At 32.6% G+C, this 20,652-nt stretch overlaps 2 protein-coding genes across 6 annotated transcripts in view; one reads left to right on the top strand and one right to left on the bottom strand.

Annotated features, from left to right (window-relative positions):
* The window catches only part of LOC114577732 (uncharacterized), a 444,442-nt gene that overhangs the window by 213,993 nt on the left and 209,797 nt on the right, over positions 1-20,652 (top strand). Inside the window, exon 4 of one of the 4 annotated variants that reach the window (XR_009830538.1) lies at positions 11,169-13,597. The exons of the other annotated variants lie outside the window; for them this stretch is intronic. The gene's annotated coding sequence lies outside the window, so the exon portion shown is untranslated. Of the gene's footprint in view, positions 1-11,168; positions 13,598-20,652 lie in introns of those variants that run through there. 4 annotated transcript variants of the gene reach the window in all.
* Positions 1-20,652, bottom strand: part of LOC107999292 (glutamate receptor 1) — a 264,212-nt gene that overhangs the window by 90,257 nt on the left and 153,303 nt on the right. The gene's annotated exons all lie outside the window — the stretch shown is intronic.

Here is a 20,652-nt window from a genome sequence, read left to right as displayed (position 1 = left end):
GAGCCACGTGGAATGGAATTTCTTTCATTAAGCTTTTCTATGGAATTCGCATAACGTTGCGGGAAACGAGCTATCGGAATTTTGGGATTTATACGGCGTCCCACTTCCTGAACCTGAAATCATGAATAATGCAGAAGCGAAAACGGGTTTCTCGTGAGCGGTAATTGGAGCCAAGCGGGTTTCTTCTTTGGAAACATTGGTCACTGAACTTTCACGCTCATTCCGATCGATCCGCATTTTTTCGTCTCTTGATATTCTGAAGTTTTCCTGGGAACCTTAACTCTCCAAACTCGGTATTACAATATAAATCGTGCTTTCTTTTCTTCTTTGTATCAATAAATTTCACCTTAATGTTTATATTATTATATTTATCTCATGTAATCCACATAATGTATTACAACGTGTATATAAATGCAATATATTTCGTTCACGAAAAAAGTAAATATTTTACCTATAAATAACTCACTATATATTAAATGAATAACTCAACATTTAAATATTCATATTTAAATTTTGACAATGGAAGAATAAAGAATGAAATTATCACCGGTGTTTTGCCCCCCTCTTGCTCTTCTCTCATCTTCTTTCCACCGTGGCCCAGCTTTTCATCCAGAGTGTTCGCGTTCTGGCAAAGCTCCAAGCGTTTGAATTGTTGCTCTACTCGATATCATATCGTCCTCCGTAACCTCTCCTTTTCGCCTTTCCCCCCGCTTCGAAAACTTTTCTGCTTCCGTTTTATCGAGTGTCGGGTCTCCGCCGTTTGCCACGGATGTATCGATCACGTTCCACGATTTCGCACCGACCGTTCCATCGAATTGTCGAAGCGTTTATGAGTATTTAGCTCGACTCGATATTTCGTTCGACGCTGCTTTCGTTGTTATTGATTGACGCATGAAATTCGGGAGGAAAATGCAGCAAGGATAAAAATAGCGACATCATCGATGATGATCGAAATTTTATTAAAATGATTAGCTCTAGTATCGCACGTTTATGATTTTATTCGCAAATTGATAATTTTGTAAAACGTAATTGAATACAATTATCCTGTTATTTAAATTAGACACGAGTCCTCCGTTGATAAACAACATCGATTATACGGACGGCCTATAATAGAGAAGAACACCTGTTTCTCCCTTCGAGATACGTGTACCAAAGTTGCGACGAGTAGTGCAGAAGGGTTTCGCGATAAAACAGGCAGCAGATGGCCACGGTATTATCGGCTTCGCGTATTGGTACGAGCAAGGTGACGTCTATTATTATATAGATTACGGTTTCCACCCTTGGACAGACTAATGACACCAAGTTTCCATCCTGTGCGCATAGGCGCTGTTGCATATGACACTCTCACCCACCACTCTCAACCGCACGATGCACATGCCAGGTGTAACGCAACCCTTCGTTTAACGTTTTGACGTCGACAAATGAGAATATTCACATATGAAGAAATCTTTGCGCGACGATATTCTAATTTACGTAATATTTTAATATAGTTGTTATGATAAATAATTAAAAGTGGATTAATGACGAAAAAAATAAAATGCTGCGCGCGATAGATACAATTATTATTAAAGTGACCAAATTTTTTTCAAATTTGAATATTCGAGTTCTCCTAAATCTCGAAATCTATGTAGAAGAATAATTTAATCATTAAACGAGTTTCGTGGTAATTTTCGTAGATTTGAATCATATTAAGAAATATATTATTTATAAAAATTCTTTCATCGTTCATATAATTGATTCATATAAGACGTTACAATAAATTGCCATTCAATTTTATTAGTTTAAATACTATGTAATTCGCATTAAAGTCACTTAAAAGTATCTGCTCCTCTCCAACCCTAAATTCGAAATCTTATCTTCGAATTCAGAGAAGTTAACTTCAATTTCACGAGCAACACTCGAATTTGCATAGAGTTCATTCCTCGTTGCCCGATTCAACAAAGAAGTTGCACGCGTGATACGTTTGATTAATTATTTCAAGTTCGCCATCTTATTCCTGGGAAAAGGAGTCGGCATCGTAACTCACACGCGCCATCTGCTCAGATTCGCGGAGAAATTCTTCTCGAATATTGCTTGCTGAATTATTTTTCACTCGAAAAGTTTCGAGCGTTCCGGAATTGTAACCGAGCCGGCGCGAGATCTCGAGTGGGCCAGGAACGAAGAAAGTCAGACGGATTTCTCTCGTCGGAACTACTCGACGACACACAGAGCCGTCGAAAAAGAGGAAAAGCCACTCGACGTTAGCTATGCTAACGAGCTCGATCACGCAGATGGAACTGGGTTAATGAAACGTTAGAAGTTAGAGTATTATTACATGATGGAATCGGAATCGAATGAATTTGATTTCCTTATAATTTGTAAAACTGAGAAACGTGTGGAATTAAATTGTGCTCGCGAAAGAGAAAGTGAATGAATTTAAATTGGAATGAAATTTGTGGAGAGAGAAAGAAAGATTATCACAGATTCGATTTCTTTTTGAAAGGATGTTTATTTAATTAAATCCAATGTTCTTTAAAATTTGAAGAATACTCAATATTAATTACAATTTACTGTATTGCCAAAAATTAATTCCAGATTTACAAAATAACGAAACTCGATACTTCTTCTTCTTTTCTTCATCGAAAACATCAAGATATTTACAATCCTGAAAGACACCACCTCGAATATTATATTCTCCAAACGTGTCCTGCAACGTTTCCATCCCCGTCTTCCTCGAAGACGCTCCGAGATCGTAATTCGGCGACAAGTATATAGACTCGTATATATCTGGAATTGTCCCCTCGTATTATATTTAGCAACTAGACAACAAGTAATTCCAACTACGGTTCACGGGCCATTTAAGTTGCTAACTCGTCCTATCACGCGTGTTCCTACTTGTCCTTTAACAGCCGCCTCCTACGTGCCTCCTATCCGTGCACACACGTGCAAGTGTACACTTATATACAGACACCTGTACACGTGGCGGCCCTTATCAGAATTATCAGGCCCCTGTTTCCTGGGATCCGTTCCTCGAACCGCGAACTTGCGGCGTACAATGGAGAAAGTTTCCCCGATTTGCCGATTATCTGGAGCACAGTTACTGGAGCACCGGTGCCGGCTTCGAGATTTCTAGAATTCGCCTCGTGTGTATTCGTAGGGGGGAGGGGGGAGCAAAGTGAATGTCGTAGCAGTCGTGTTACGTTTTCAAAATTCGGAGAAAATGGCGCGGTTGCCGAAGGCGTATCTCGTGGCTTCCGGCCGTTTGGGGAGAGGGCGATTCTTTGAAAGGGAAGGGGGTAGTTTGGGGAGAGAATAATATTAACGTCGAAGATTATTGTTGTATAATTGCATAATGGTTAAAAAATGGAAAATTAGGGTTGGAAAATTAATTAAAATCAAGTGGTTGGTGGTATTTTGAAATGCTGTTTGGAATTGTTGTTGATGATGAATGGTAGGGAAGTTCTTTGAGAAGAAAGAAGTGTTATATAATTTTCTGAGGATTAAGAAAGGAAAAGAGGTTAAACGTGTTATTGTATAATGATATGATAAAAATTATATTGTTGAAGAGGTTGGAAAATTAATGTGGTATTTTGAAATGAAATATTGAATTGTTGTTGAATGGAAGAAGATGGGTTGGAGGTGAAGCGTATAATTTTTTGAAGATTGAATGGAAAGGAGGTTAAACGTGTTATTGTGTAATGATATGATAAAAATTATATTGTTAAAGAGGTTGGAAAATTCATTTCATGAATGATGATACTTTCTGTTGAACTGTACTGTTATTGAATGATAATGATGGACAATAACAACCATTGTGTTGTCGTTGTATAACAATAGAAACTACAATTTATTATAGATATTGGTATATTAATTTGATGTGGTACTTTGAAATTCTGTTATAAAATTATTTTAGGATGTTTATATATTTATATACTATGAATAATAATAGTAATGTAATAGTAGAGGTTGTTTAATATAATCATCCATTCGTACAATACAGAAAATATTTTAAATATATTTGTCTATATTTTTGAATAAAAAAATAACATGAAATATTGAAAATTAATGTGTTCGATATAAATTTTGAATTATATCAGGAAATTACTTATACTTTACTGTTGTGTATGGATTTATTTCACACAAAAAAACAAATTTTATTTGGCTGCAATTCTGTCATCACGAAGAAATATTTTGATTATTTCTTTTTTTTTATAATTATAATATTTAAATATGTTTAAAAAGTATTATAGATTCCTTACTCTACCTTTTTTGGTTTTTATATAAGAAAAAATTTTGTATTATTTATTTGTATTGTAATCATACAAATAATAATTCTATATTAATAACAAATAGAACTGCAGATTTAAAATAATTATGATCCAATAATGAAATCCAATTTAAAAATTAACTTTATCCGTTTAACAAAGTTTCTACTTACAGTAATCGTTTCGATAAATTTTAATCAACAAAATAAAAGAAAAAGAGAAAAAGAGAAAAATTCTCATTCTCCCTGTATCCATAAACAAACCGAAAACTATTAAATTCCTAAATCACGCAACATTCTCTTCAATATCGTGACACAGAACAAACTTGTCATTTTCGAGAATCCCTTTCCCCTTAATTTTAATTTAATCGGTCAAATCAAGAAAATCGTGGCACTGCCAACTTCTTTGGCAAACACGAGATTAAGCCGGATTGTCTCGCGATATTCATCTTGAGTCGGACATTATCGGAGGGGAGGAGAGAAAAAAGAAAAAAAAAAAGAAAGAAAGGAAAAAAAAGAAAAAGAAAAAAGTCAAGAGACCAAGCTCACGGCCTCATTTCCTGCACAAGCGTCGCGTACCCCGGATTTTTCATTTCGAGCGGGGGAAGGGTTGGAAGTCGGCGCAGGAAACGGCCATTATTCTTTCTCCGCTGTATGTGGCGCGGAAGACGCGTAATAACGCCATGGAATTTCTCAAGGACCGTCCACTCTCCCCGGCGGACCAAACGTCCTCCTTTTTCTTTTCTTCACTTCCACCTTTTCTTTCTTTCTTTCTTTCTTTTCTTCTTTTTTTTCTTAATTCTTTTTTTTTTTAGTCGCCCCTCTCTTTTGAGACTTTCCACAACGTGTGAGTTTTCCACTTTTTCTTCTCCATCTTGGTCGCTTGACCGACCGTGTTGGGACGCGGATGGAATCGTACTCGTCCAAGATTCAGAGAAACTTTTTGGAAAGAGAGACGTAGATAAATTTAATTTTTAGCGATCTTTTTTTAGAGAAACTTTTTTGATTTCTCAATCATGGTAAAAGGAATTGTAATAATTGAAAAGATTTTTAAAAAATGTTAAAATGTTGATTGATTGATGAAGCAGATATAATAAATATTCTATCTTGTTAAATTGTTTATTATATCACAATCAAAGAAATCTATAAACTGTGTAGTATGAAATGAAACATGGCACATGTGAGATTTTAAATTTGAATGATATTCCTCGATCTAAATTCTTCACATGTTTTAATTGCTTCAATTTATTAAGCAATGTATTATGCAAAACGATATACATAATTTTACAAAATTATTTTATTCATATCCTTCGTATTCTATTTGCGAAACAGATAATTAATAAAAATTTGCATAAATTAATTAAACTCGATATCGTTTCATAATAAAACGGGAAAATTATATTTATAAATTTTGTGGATTATAATGGATTATAATTTATAATTTTTTCGACACAATTTATTTAAAACAGCTTAAAGGGCAATGCTTCACATTGATTTTTGAGATTAAAATCGCTTTAATTTCAAACTTGTGCACGGTTGTAATTAAAATATTTGGGTATATAAAATTTGAAGTAATATATTTATAAATTGAATAATTTAAACTGATTAAATATAAATAGATCGTCATTTATTAGTCGTAAAAAATGATCATATTTACGAAATATATTTTCAAATGATAACGAAAGTTTCGCTAACAAGATGGACGATATTCAATACTCTGCAGCAAGAGAAGAGTGGTTTTATTTTTAAACGATTTTGATTTATTACGCGTAATGAACCTAAAAAAAAAAGATATTGTATATCATCGAAACAAATTGTTTCGCAAATTGGATAAAAAATGAACAGATTTATTGCAGATTTTCCCATTCATTATCGTTTCGTGCAATGATTTTATGAATTGATATTATTTTTTATAAAATGCATCGATATATTTTTCTCGTAGAGGCAATAACGAATCGATACAAAATGACAATTTAATGATACAACAATTAAATAAGTTCTTCTTTTTTTTTCTTCTTTACATTTTGATACAAATCAAAAATTAAAACAAAGATTTATCGATTTACGTATTTATAAAAATACCTTCTCCAATCCAAATTATTAATTAAATCTTAACAAAAAGGAATATAAATCACGCGGATCGATCGTCCAACTTTCCAACATTACAAGTATATCGCACATCCCCTCCCCCCTCAACTGAAAAGCTTTTGTTATACATCTTCTTAACATTTTAACTCGGTTAACAAATCGGAGCAACGATAATTTTACAAAAAGCTTTCCCAATTTCCCTAAAGTTCTTGAATCTAAAAATGGAAGCACGCTCGCTGCGAGATCCTCGATTGAACTTCATCCAGGAACAATAACGCGTGTGCAATTTCGAGAAGAGGGGGGTGGGAGGGAACAAGCACGAGATTGCTCGCCTTAACGTTCTCTCCTCGCTTCCTTTTGACTTCCACCTCGTGTTTTCCCGCGAGATAGACGCGCCGCGAGATTTCCTTTATTTTCTTTCCTTCTTTTTCTTCTTCTCCTCCTTCTTCCTTGCCACGCTCTATCTGCACTTTGATCGGAAAAGTTAGCAAACAGAGGAGGAGGGAAGGGAGAAAAAAAAGAGGAGGAGAAGTTTCGCCCCGTTGTCTCGTATCGCGATCATTTTTAACAAACCGCGAAACCATCGAGAGTGGAATAGGCAAAAGGGAGAGAGAGAGAGAGAGAGTGAAGGAGAAGAGGGGGAAGAAAGGTGTTCGATTGCGGGACGGAAAGCTGCAATAGGGGAAGAAAAGAGAGAGAGAGCATCCTCCAGTTTTCCCGACTTGTTTCATGGAAGATCACCGACACGATAAGAAACTGGCTGCGCCTGACAGGTTTCCGATGGCAAAACGACGAGACCAAGATGTTGAGCACCTGGCTCGCGCCAAGATGTGTTCTCGAACGAACCACCTTGGATCGAGAACCGATGAGGGAGAGAGACTTGGAGGATCGAGGATCGTCGCCTCTTTCGAGTCGTGTCCGCTAGAAAAGAATTATTTTTCCTTTCTCTTTTTTTTTATTACAGATTAAATTGAAATATTGGGAATTTTTTAGACTTGGAGATTAGTTGAGATTGTAATAATTTTGAAATTGTCGATGTCGATAGATCGTTAGAAATAATAGTTTGAAATTCGTATATTTTAAGAATATATATCTTACTTTCTTTCGTATGAGAAATGAAATTGGGAGACGAGTGAATTTTTGTTAAAATTTATTATTAATCAAACTTTACATTTTTATTCGAGTTAATCGTATCGAGGAATTTTGAAATTATATTTTTTTATTTGAAAATTAATTATATTTAATTGATAGTATTTCAAATTAAATTAACTAATTATTTGAAATTAAATTATTTATTTATGATATTTTGCTACTCGATAATTGATTTTGAAGAAAACAATTGTTCCTTTAATGTGCTCTAAGAAGAATTTTTATTTGAATAATTCTAGAAAAAATCACTTAATAATTGTGAAAATCGTATCAACATTTCCTCGATCGATTCCAGACAATTGTTTTTCATAAAATTTTCAGTTTACTCCTCTTTTTTATTGCATTTTACGAATTATTACTTTTTACGAATTTTTCATTTAATATGTATATATATATATATATACACACATATAGTATTTGCGAAGTCAATACAAGTTTTCCATTTAGCGCGTAAATGGATATAATTTTCCCATGATTGTAAAACCTTGTTGCAGCTAGGTTATGTTGTGTATATATCTAACTTTACATTGACAATATTTCACGTATCATTATTGTTGTTGACATCGAAACAACATTGTTTTTACAGATCTTTTTCAATCGTCATGATTCATGTTTCAATCAAATCTTTTCTTTGTTTTACATTTGCATAGCCTCTTTTAAATATTTTATTTTATCTTTTTTTTCCCACTGGGAAATATTTTCAAAAATTATTTTCGAACGTCACATAAATTTCTCTGGATGTAATTTTTTTTTTTTTCGTCTGAAATCGGGAAAAGTGTCCACGCATGTATAAAATTTGTAACAAAATAAATATAACGAAACCACCACCATCATATTTTGTTTATATATATCATATTTATATCGATTGAGGTATTTTATCCTTTCCTAAATCACGTATAATGTATAATTGGAAAAAACAAGTTTGATAAAAATAATCAAACGAACAATTCAAATTTCTCGAGGTAAATAATCAATATTTTTCTACTCGGCAAAAATTTCATTAAAAAAGTAAAGTAAAGACTTTTAATGAAATCATTCGAACTTCGTTTCGAAGAAAAAAAATATCTGCGCTCTGAACGAAATATCCATTTCAAAGGAAAAGTAATTTATCGATATTTATTTCGCTTGTAAAGCCGTGTCTGATTAAAATTTTAAATATTTTTATACTTTTTTTTTTTTCACCAACTCTGTTACATGTTATAAATTAATTCTCAGCGTAATTGAGCTCACAAATATTTTTCCCTTTTCATTTCCTTCAATTTATGTATATAATTTATGTATTTCTTTTAATGTTTTTTTTTTTCATAGAGATTCATTGACATATTTCACAATTTTTTACATAAGTCAAATTAACATGCAAAACTGAACGAATGACAAAACTTTTATCGTTTTCATTATTGTGTAATTGAAATCGAATCATTTTATAATTAATAATACACAGAGTTAATTTTATTATTGTTTTAATATTTATTATCTTTTTATTTTCGAATTTTTCTTTTTCGATGCAAACTTGACGCGACAAAGAGCAATTTTTAAATATTGCATCTTATTATAATTAGTTTTAATTTTTGCCAGTAGATAATTAAATTTAGAAAGATTTCGATAATTTATTATTGTTTAACGATCGTAGAAATTAATTCGAAAATATATAAAGTCGTTTTCAACGCGAAACATTCTGAATGTTTGATATTTCAATCAGAAACAATCAACGATATTTCGATACAATTTCCGTGAAAACGGTATTTCTCATGATTTAATCAGCCATCAAGTGATTTGATTTATCAACGTGAATTTTACGTTGCGAATATTGAAAGAAAAAAATAAAAAAAAAAAAGAAAATAAAAAAAGAAAGAAAAAGAGAATGACTCGAGCATATACTCAAACAGAAAAGTTGCAGGAAAATCTGGCGTCAACACCGGTAAACAGGTGCTCCAACTTCAAATGTTTGTTACTCGAGCACCGGGGACGTTGTTTCGAAGTTTGAAAAAGTTAGATTAATTACAGGACCGTGTAGCGATAACGTAGATTATGTTTTCGTTCGAATTAATGGTACACACGTATGTTTACCGCACTTTAAAAAAAGAAAAAAAAAAAAGAAGAGAGTGGAGGAACAAAAGATCGATTCCCGTCGATATAAAATGTCGCGTTTCATTTCTCTGAATGACCATTCACCGATGTAACGAGTACACAACGAGTTTTAACTGAATTTGTTGAATGGAATTTTCGATTCTCGGTATTGTTGTTAGAATTATTCTCCAACAGCGAAACTCAAATTCGGTATTAATTAGAAAGTTAATAATTTTCTTCTAATTTCCCTATAGAAAGTCTCATTATTTTGGATATTCAAAGTGGAATAGTAAATAAAAGGAGAATAATTGAATCGAATGAAATTAATGACAGAATGCGAAATCAAAAATATTTGGAAGGTATAAATATAAATTTTTTAGTGTTATCAAGATAAATTTTCGTTATTTTATTTTTTTTGTTTAATTTTTCGTTGCTATATTTAGATATTCACTTGACAATGTAAATATAAAAATATTTTTCCACGATAATAAAATTCTCTCTTCGTATCTCATTATCATGTATGAAAAATACTAAAACGTTTGACACGCGAGTCGCTTAAAAATAATTCACCCTTCAAATAACATCTATTAAAATTTACCTGCAAACATCCTCACTTCAAATAAATTTATTCCAAGTAATTATACAACTAAAAAAAAAAAGAGAAAGACATCATCGAAGAAAATCTATCGACTATCAAACTGTCACTCGAATGAATATATTTCCCACGAGAGAAATACGCATTCTTCGATCAAATGAGACGCCAGAAGAATTTATCGTTAAACAGCACGTACGTGCAACGCGTGCCGCGAAAAATCACGAAAGAAGATTAATTACAGGAGGAAAGGGAAAACGTAGGTCTCGCACGTGTCGTCGTTTGCCCGAGACAAACGACTCGGTCGGCCGTATTTGGAGATCCTATCGGTTACGATAAAACCGCTCGTTCTTCGCCATTCTATTTGTTAGGCCAAACCGCGTTCCTCTCTTTTTCTTTTTTTTTTTTTCTTTTCTTTCTCTCGAGCCCTTTCCACCCTTCCGCCATTAGTCCTTTCTCACCACCATCGATGTCTCGTGAATTTTTGCCTCACCTTTCTTCCGTTTCTTCTCCCCTTTCTTACATCCTTCGTGAAAGGACGCCTGGAAAATCGGTTTCTTTCGACACTTGACGATTGGAGTTGTAAATCCTCTCCCGATGGAAATTGATTGTATGGAAATTTTTGATCGAATTCTTTTTTTTTTTTTTTATTTGCTCCTTTCGTATATTTGCAAATTGTGCATTTTCTTAGAGAAATATTTAATAATTTTCTTTTTCTTCGAAAGAAGTATGTTTCTGTCGATTGATGATTATACAAGATGTTTCTGAAATCTTATTAAGTGATAATTTTAGGTGTAAAAATAAGTCGAAAAATGAAGTAAAACTTTGTTTCGTTTGAAGTTTCGTTTTGAACAAAATAAATTATTTGTTGAAATGTTCAGGTGTAAGTGAAATTCAAGATTGAATAGTTAATTTTTTTTTTAAAAAAAAGAATACTATATTTTATTTATATTCTTCCATCGATAATTATCACGTAATCTTTATTCACTAAATTGAAATTGATTTTATAATTTCAGATTTTCGTTTCAGATTACGTTCGTGACTGGACGTGGAGTTCCATCGAATAAAGAAATAATCGAGAAGCAAATAAATTATTCAAAGTAACTTGGAGCACGTTGCTCGCCAAATTACCCTTAACCTTTCGAATCTCAGCACGCTAAAATTTTCAAAGAGAGATTGTCCACTGAAATAAAAAAAAAAAAAAAGCAAGAAAAAAAACTTCAAAGAATCCTCCATCAATCAAACTTCCCTTATCTGTGAAACACAATCACCTTCCATAATCTTCCTCCCCCCCCTCTTTCCCTTCCCGTCATCCTTCTCCTCTCCTCATTCTTCTTTCACACTTGCACCATCCCTTCGTTTCCTCTTCATCGATTCACAATTTTACCATGTCTCGAAGAATCTGACCGTGCAAGGGATCCACAAACTTAATCAGCCGCGCATCCAGACATCAAAGGCCTGGTAAAATTCGTCGTTTGATCGACAGGCGGCACGTCCTGGCTCAAACGTAGGGGAAGGGGTGAAAGGGGCACGCTCGTGTTCAAATGGAAATCAATATCCTCCCTTTTGATCGCGATCCCGCTTATCCACCTCATCCTCTCCTCCATGCACACCCTAGACACGCGTGTCGTACAAGTAGCCAAGTATGGGACCATTGGTATACCCAAGAAGACGAGTTCCATCCATCCCCTATTTATTATCGCCTGTCTCTCCTCTGCTTTTTTACCTATACACATCCTCGTTCTCGTGATATATTCGTGGTGATAAAATTATATACAAATTCTTTTACAAAGATTCATCTATTCTGAATATTCAATAACTAGTTGGCAATATTTTTCGTCGATTCGTTTGAAAACCATTCTACTCTTTCTTCACCTCTCACATTATTATTTCCTTTTTCCATCTCGATACGTGTTCGTAAAAAGTTCGGATAAAAATCGAACGGATCCAGGCAATTAATCGAAATTATCGCTCGAACGAATCGTCTTAAACGCTCTTATAGCGACCGGCCCCAAATTTTCTCCGCCAACACACGTGGATCCTTTATTAGATCCGTTATCGTGATCGTTAGACCATCGAGGCCAGGTAACCATTTCGATATACTTCCAGTCTCTCTCTCTCTCTCTCTTTCTCTCGTGTTGGATATATCAGGCCGCGAATCCGAGGATCTAACAGACATCCTCTTTCGTGACCTGTCGCAGGATTTGCCGCCCCAATAAAAGGATTAACGGGACGAGGGTTAATCCCATTGGGTGGGCCATTCTCACATCCCCCATCTACGTCCTTATCTCTCTCGTCCTCTTTCCCTTTTCTTCTCTTTTATCTATACTTCTCCGTTACACGCGTGATAAATTCTCGTCTCTCTCTCTCTATCTCTTTGCCATTCGGCCCCATTTCTTATTTGTTACACGCGCGGAAAATTCTCCTTTCTTCCTTTTTATCTCTATTTCTCCGTGGTAAATTCTTATTTCTCTCTCTTTCACGTCGATTCTCTTCATCTCGTCTGATCCATCTAAGTACCATTGATCTTTAACGAGCAACGATTACCAGGATCAGAGGAGATTTTTTTTCGTTCGATGTATTCAAGCTGGCCCGGATTTTAACGATTAGGCTGTCGTTCATCGATCGTGTAAGTATAATCGGCCGATGTTTTTCTATGAATTTGACGAGATAATTTTAATTAATATTTTGCGTTGTTGATAAGGGATAGGAAGTTAAGTTGAAATTTGAATATTGGGAGATGGAACTCTTATCTGATCAATTTCATTGGAGAATTATTTGATTTTTCCGAATGGAATTAAAAATTAAAAATTGTTTAGAGTATGCGAAATTGATTAATGCATCCCCCGAGTGGATAATAATAAAGTATAGATATTCATCGATTCAATTTTAATTAAATTGTTATCTGTATTTTATCAACAGTGATGACTACGATTAAAACTTTAAGAGATAATTTTTCAAAAATTATTTTTGAAAAAAGTAACAAAGTTATCACGATATTGACTTCTTTGTGTAAATGTGTAATGGTTAATCAATAACCATTACACAAATTTTCATCGTTGTGTTGAATGGATGATGATGATCCTGTTTTCGATGCGATAAATGAAATAATTAATTAATAATTAATTAACATTTCAATGGATATTTCAAAAATCACTGCATATTATTTTTGTATCCAGGAAAATGTGTATCGAAACATGTGAAAATATTTTTTCCTTCCCCCGCAAGTTATCTATTCGATCCAAATACTCTTCTCACAAATTATACGAATTAATTAGCAAAACCGCAACTCGATTTAAGAAAGATACATTGTAGAATATCTTCACGAAAGATAGTACTTTTGAACACGAAATTTGTACGATATTCCTTTCGAAATATAGCGAACGAACGCGTTATCCAACCTAACGTGTATAAAATTACTCTCAACCAATAATTCCAAACGCGTGGTCGCAAAAAGCCAACGAAATATTTCCCACGATACTTAAAATCCAATATCTCCTCGTAATTATTTTATAATTATCGCGCACATCGATTCCAATCGATTAATCGTGCTCGTACGTTGCTCAGTTACGCGAACAACCGACAAAAAGAAGGAAAAAGAAGGGAAACAAGATAAGATACGAAAATGGAAACGAATAAAAAAAAAAGGAAAATAAAGAATTAGCGCGAAATACGTGAAATATATACGTATGTATCGGTGGATGCCAATTTTGCAATGTCGAATGAACCACAGTGAATTATAAAACGTAAATATCGCGGCCATTTTGCGCGGTAAACGAGATCGATAAAAACCGGCCATCCAGCAACGATTACGGATAAACGAAATATTGAACCATCGTTCCCAGCCTCGTAAATATCCCAAACCACCACCGTCGATCCCTTTTCCAGGATTTGTTCTGTTAAATTTCTGGATTATTATTATTATCGGAGAATATTCGGGATTATGGCAGTTTCATCGATCGGGGATCGAATTATGTTTACAGAGAGAGTGTTGATCAAAAGTCCAGTTTGTTATCACAGGCGGAAAGGCAGAAAGGGAATTTTCAATTAATATCTTTGTAATCGTTTATCGTTAGGATCGTGATACGTGAATTATAATAATCGTTTGAACGATTTAGATATTTTTTTAGATGTGTAATATTATATTGTTTATTTGTTTTCGCAAAGTGAAATTGAACGAAGGATGATCGAATTATTTTTTTCGATTGGATTAAAAATATGTACGTTTTATGGTTGTTTTTAATTTTCAATTTTAAAGTTTCTAGAATTTAGAGAAATATGTGTATAACTATTAGATGAACTGTGATATAAATTGGGTATGTAATAACAGTTTCTAAAGTAAACTGTTGGAATAAATTGTAAAAAGATAATAAATTTGTAATTTTTCGATATTAAATATTGTATATCAAATATTAAATTTCTATCGATTACAATATAAAATGTAAATATAAAAGAATACACTTTGTTTTGTATTTAATAATTTTTAATATTTATAACCTTAATATTCATAGAATTCAATTTTTGATCAAATTTTAAATGATAATTTTTATTTGATTTTTGATATCATGAAAAATATACGTATTATATTATTATTTACATTATATTATACGTTAAAAAATAAATCGTAATATTTAAAAAAATATTAAAAAAAATTTCCAAAGAAGATATCATTTTTAATGAAATAATGTTCTTTTTCTAGCTGTAACAATGCTTAAAAACGATCAATAAAATCAAAAATTTCAATAAATTCGCAACAGTAATATTTTTGAAAAGGAAACGCTGAACAAAAAAAATCTCAATTTAACAAATAATTTTAATAAATTTGCCTGTGAAATACAAAAATATGAATACTTCATACATGAAAACTAAGGAAGCAAATATCTTTCTATTCAACCGATTTTTTTCGCAGAAAATCGAGGGAAAAATTTTCGTCTCTCTGACATCGTAATTACAGAAATATTTAATAAAACATAATTCTTCTCTCATATTCGATCCTTTGACGTCCTTAAAAAATCGACATTTCCATTCACATAATGATACACATAATTTAATCGTCGATTTTCAAAAAACAGAATTTCATCTCGTATCGGTAGAAGCTTTAATGTATTTGCCGCCGATTGGTAGAGGAGGAGGGTGAAGAAAGAAGAAAAACGAGAGAAATTTGTTTGGATCGTAGCTCGAGGAGGACTGGATTCGCTTCTATTTCTGCTGAAATCTGACAAGGAACGGCTCTTAAGGTAATTTTATGGGTGGGCGGTGTTTGTTGACGACACAGAATGTACCTCCCTCAGGTAATCGCGAAATGATTGCCATGCTTAATGCGAAAGATTTTCGTGGACAAAGGTGATTTCCTCGATTCTTCTATGTAAAGTTTCGTTTTGTCGAGTCGACAGATTTTTCGAAGTAATTTGAGAGATGATAAGTATCTTACGAATAATGGATTATTCGAGTTAATAGGGAAATTATTAAATGATCAAAGTATTTACATAAGATAATATATAATTCGAAACATAGGATGAGATATTAATTATCGATACTAAATTAATAAAATAAAATTATTCCTAATAATCGAATATTCTTGTAAGATATTTCGAGGAAGATTATGTAAAATTTGAGAAAGTATGAACGACGATTTATGGGATATTCTCGATATCCTCGAAGAAATCATCGTGAAAAATGAAATTACTAAGAATTCGAACGTGGGACAGATTTCTAAGCAATTTTCGAGTGCAAAAGACCATGAGAAGCATCACAAGAAACATCGAGAAAGGGGAAGTTGAGGAAGAAATGGTGGATTCGAGGTCGTGAATTACGAGACGTCATGTAAGGAGAACGCGAATAGGGTTGAAATGTAATATAGCAATAATCCAATAGTCTGGATGAGCACGAGTATTGCTTACACGTGCAAGTTCGTCTGACAAGTTTAAGAATTTAATAATTCATAGGGAAGTAAAATGATTATAAATTCAGAGTTAATATCTTGAGATTATCAATTTAAAAATAATGTTTTCGTTGATATTTTAATTAATCATAATTTAATAATTTTCAAGAGGATATGTGTGTATTACAATGAACATCTTTGATTAATTGTTGTTAATAAATATTTAGTTCGTTTTTAATGTTTATATTTGTCTTATATTTCTAATAAATTTAATAAATTTCTATTAAATTTTTCACATTGAAGAAAGATCCTTTGATTCCTTTGAAATGAAGTCTCTCGCCAAAAAAAATTAAATTGTACCATTTAATGCAACCATCTAGTAGTGTTAATCATTTTATTTTTTAGATCTAATTGTAATATCATCATATATTTTACATTTACTTTATTATGTTTTAATAAGTTGAAATTTAATACCAAATATTTTATTCAAACAATGATTATACACTTAATAATACATTTTAGGATAAATGAACGGAATGATTATAATATTGATTATAATAAAACTGTCTATTATAAGGAAATACCGTACTTGAATTAATATAATTACATGTTTTATAATATTAAATCGATGTAATATTGATTCTAATTAATCTGTTTGTACTGTAAGCAAATACCATATTTTAATACACCGTAATATAATAAAATAATCCGTCGTTTGATTCAATCAACAACCGAAATCACAATATGCATAGATATCTAACCTCTTATTTCTAAAATTTGGTATACAACATTCACATCGATATTCAACAGAATAAACATAAAAAGTAATAATAATTTTTTTTATTAATCAACATCATTAATTAGAAATAAAAATCACTCTTGTCACTTTCTCAAGAACAGCTGTTGAAAGTTTTATTCTCAAAATTGTATGTCATTTATCTTTCAAATAATAACAATCTAACTCTAACAAATAATTGCCTAATAATATAAATACAACTTCTGAAGGGATGATTCTTTGAAATATTTCTCAAAATTTTAATAACAATCTAGCCTAACCCAGCCAAGCATTATTTCTCAGCCTCGAAATTAGTTAATAAAAAAAAAATAATAGCAAGAAAGAGATTCTCGAAAGAGGGATTCAAATCTTCGACCACCAATTCACCAATTCACCATATCATCCCGATATTCAACAGGTCGAAATACGAAAAGAAACGAAACCTCGAAACGAAATTAATAAAAGAACACGTTCAGAAAGCAACGAACGATCAAACCGAGAACGGAAAACCAAAGTTTTCGTTAGGATGAATCCTAAAAAGAAAATTCGCGAGCAGAGGGAAGAAGACGACAAACTTCCGGTTGCAAAGCGCAGCGGAAGGCGGAAACAAAACGGGGAGGGAGGAGAGGAGGGGGAGCGAGGAGAAGTGGATAAATTCTGGTGGAGCTCCGCCGAACTTCCACTTCTCTCTTTTTCATTATCTTTTTATCCGGTTGGAGGAAAGGGTTGGAGGAATTTTCCCCGCCCCTCGAAGAAATCGGCCCCGATTTACACCGAGTGAAGGGGGTGGAGATGAGGCGAGGGTTCATCTTGGAAACGTATTTTCGAACCGACACTTGGACCGTGCGACGAAACTTGTGACGCGCACCCCCGTTTATCGTGGGAAGGGGCCGAATTTCAGCCGGCGAAACTTTTCCTCGGCGAAACTTCGCCGTTCATTTGCATGCGGTGCCGGAATCGCTTCACTTTATATCTGTACAGGTGTATAAATAAGGGGTTGAAGGGGAAGGGTTGGAGGTGAATAAATAGGACTGACCTCGACGGCAATCGGGGATGAGTATCGGGCAAGAAAGTTTCGTCGTTTCATTTATATAGGGGAAACAGGGTTGCAAGAAACGAAGTGGCGGAATCTGATTTCAGTTAACAGTAATTTTTTACACGGCCAATTTTAATTTGATGACGATAATTGATAAATAATTCATTGTAATAATTCATTAATAGTAATAAATTTGATAATAACAGGGTTCTTGATATTCCATTTCGAATAACATTCGTATATGAAAATTTAACACGAGTAAAAGTATTATCCAATCGTTCATTTTAATTCTTCAAGATCGATGCTGTTGAATTCGATATTAATTCTATTTCCTTTTGTCACCATTAAAAAATTAACAATTTAGTTTAATAAGTAAATGTTACTTATATACATATAAAATACATATTATAACATTTCCATGTCCGAACATATCTTCATTCCATTCAATCGTGCTATAAAAAAATTTAAATTTACACGAATATTTTATTTATACGATCTTTATCCATCGTAAAATATGCATATTTTATATTTATTCCTCCTCAACACCTTTCAAAGGTATCACCAACTACGCATATGATAAAAATTAGACATCAGATTTGGATAATAAAAAAATTCCGATGCACAGAGTATTACGACGAAGGTATCGATATTTTTTTTTTTTTTTTTTCGTTTCAGTTAACTTGAAACGGCGCTATTTGACGATTCCTCGATGGATAGACGAAATATCAGAGCGCGATTGTTCGAAAACCCGATATCGGGCAAATATCGTGACGTATGGCGCCGCTTAGCCTTCTCATCGACGAGCGGGAACAAAATAATTTTTTCCAATTTTTCACGATGCAAAAATTTCGCGATTCGCGCGGCACGATAACGGCTCCGACATAAATCGCGCAACAGGGACGAGGCCGCGTTATCGGGCAGGGGACCAGTATGGTGTTCTGATAAAGTTCTGTCATTTTTATCGACGAGTCGTAGCTTCGTTAAAAAACGAGTCGTTTTTCCCTCGTCAAACGGAATTATCGACGAGGAACCCTGTTTATCCTTCGCATAAATAGAGCCGTGAGATTTCTTTTCATCATTATGTTTTTTCCTTTTTCTTATGATCCCTTTCGACGAATTTTGTTTTTTTTTTTGAAAAAATTTTATATTCATATTTTGCCTGATTACTTGAAAATATTAATCGAGCAAGTATTAATTATTAATACATGCTTTTGAAACCCCATTGATTTTCTATTATCCTATGGTAAAAAATGTTTTCAGATGAAATGATTTACTTTAACATAATTGAATAGAGAGTTTACAGATAAATAAAATTATTCAGAATTAAAATTTATTATTGTCTTATGAATAATTGTTTATGAATATAATTGTTCGATTAATTTATTATTATAAATTGTTTCATTATAATTGTATATTGTCATGAATTATTCTACAATTTCGAACATTATATATAAGAATAGTTGACAACATAAAATCAATAAAAATTTTAATTGTAAAATGTAAAGATTAAATATTGACGAAACGTAATTATTAGTCAGTTATAATTATAATTATAACAACATACGATTTAATTTTGCGTTCTTATAAACAAAATGTATCATATTCGCTAAATCAGATCTTGATTAATATTATTTTCGATAAAGCTGCAAATATTAAAAGTTTTATTAAAGATTCGATCGTCGTTTCAAAAACCAATTCATTAATCGCCATGCAATTATTCTTGCCAAACCCAAATTTCAGACATTTAATCATACCTTTCGAAGAAAATATTTTCTGAAATATATTCTTTCGTATAAACCTGACCTCTTATTAATTAAACGAGAAATAATCGAATTAAATGGACTTTTATCACGCAATTTGATTAATGCGAATGAAAATTCTTCTATTGTCGTTTCCTCCTCGCGTGGCAACGTCGATTGAATTTTTGAATTTCTACGTTTATATAAATAAGAGGAGGCCGAATGTATAAAGGCGAGAGGCGAAGTTTGTCTTGAAAGGAGCACTTCAGAAGCACTTCTCTGGATTTATGTATATGTTTTCGTAGAAACCATATCTCTACATAGATGGCAGAAATTCCGTTTCTCCTCGAAACGCCGTTAAATCTGGATTTAAAGGATTTGTAATGTGTACGCGAATTTAACAGCAGTCGTTTTTTTTTTTGAAATGCTTGCTCTCGATATTATTGGAATTTCGTGTTTCACGTTCTTATAAAATACAGAAAATATAGAAAATAAATATCCCGTAATATGTAAATATTACGGGATATTTATACGCTCCACCAGTTTTTCGAGTATTAACGAAAATATTTGTAAATTTGCGCCGTTACTTTTTCGAAACAACGTCGTTATTCTTCCTTTCTTTTCAATATTCATCCGTGGAAATAATTCCTTTGTGAAAATAGTTACTTCATACGAAATACTATTTTTCCTTTTTCGTGTATTGATCGTTCAAATATTGTAACTTCCATCGATACAGGAATTGAAACGAAATAAGCGTGAAATAACACATTGTAACAAATTTTATTCACATCCTATGGGAATATATAAAGAAGTTTTATAGAAAAATATTTGTATTGGCGGCTTCCTTCCTATCTTATTAATAATTAAATTAAATAAGACAGAGTTGAATGCAAAATTTTATAAAATACATATCAAAATCCGTTTATTTCATAAATGAAAATAAACACGAATTCATAAGCAAAAAATATAAATCATACTACACATTAATAAAATAATTTCTAAAGTCTATCATCTAAAGAAGATTTTACACAATTTTTCAAACCACGATATTTTTTTTTATCAAGATTCCCAACCAACAAAGA

The sequence above is a fragment of the Apis cerana genome, linkage group LG7 (genome assembly GCF_029169275.1).
Source record: "Apis cerana isolate GH-2021 linkage group LG7, AcerK_1.0, whole genome shotgun sequence".
NCBI classification, from domain to species: Eukaryota; Metazoa; Arthropoda; class Insecta; order Hymenoptera; family Apidae; genus Apis; species Apis cerana.
This window is presented reverse-complemented; position numbering and strand designations above follow the sequence as displayed.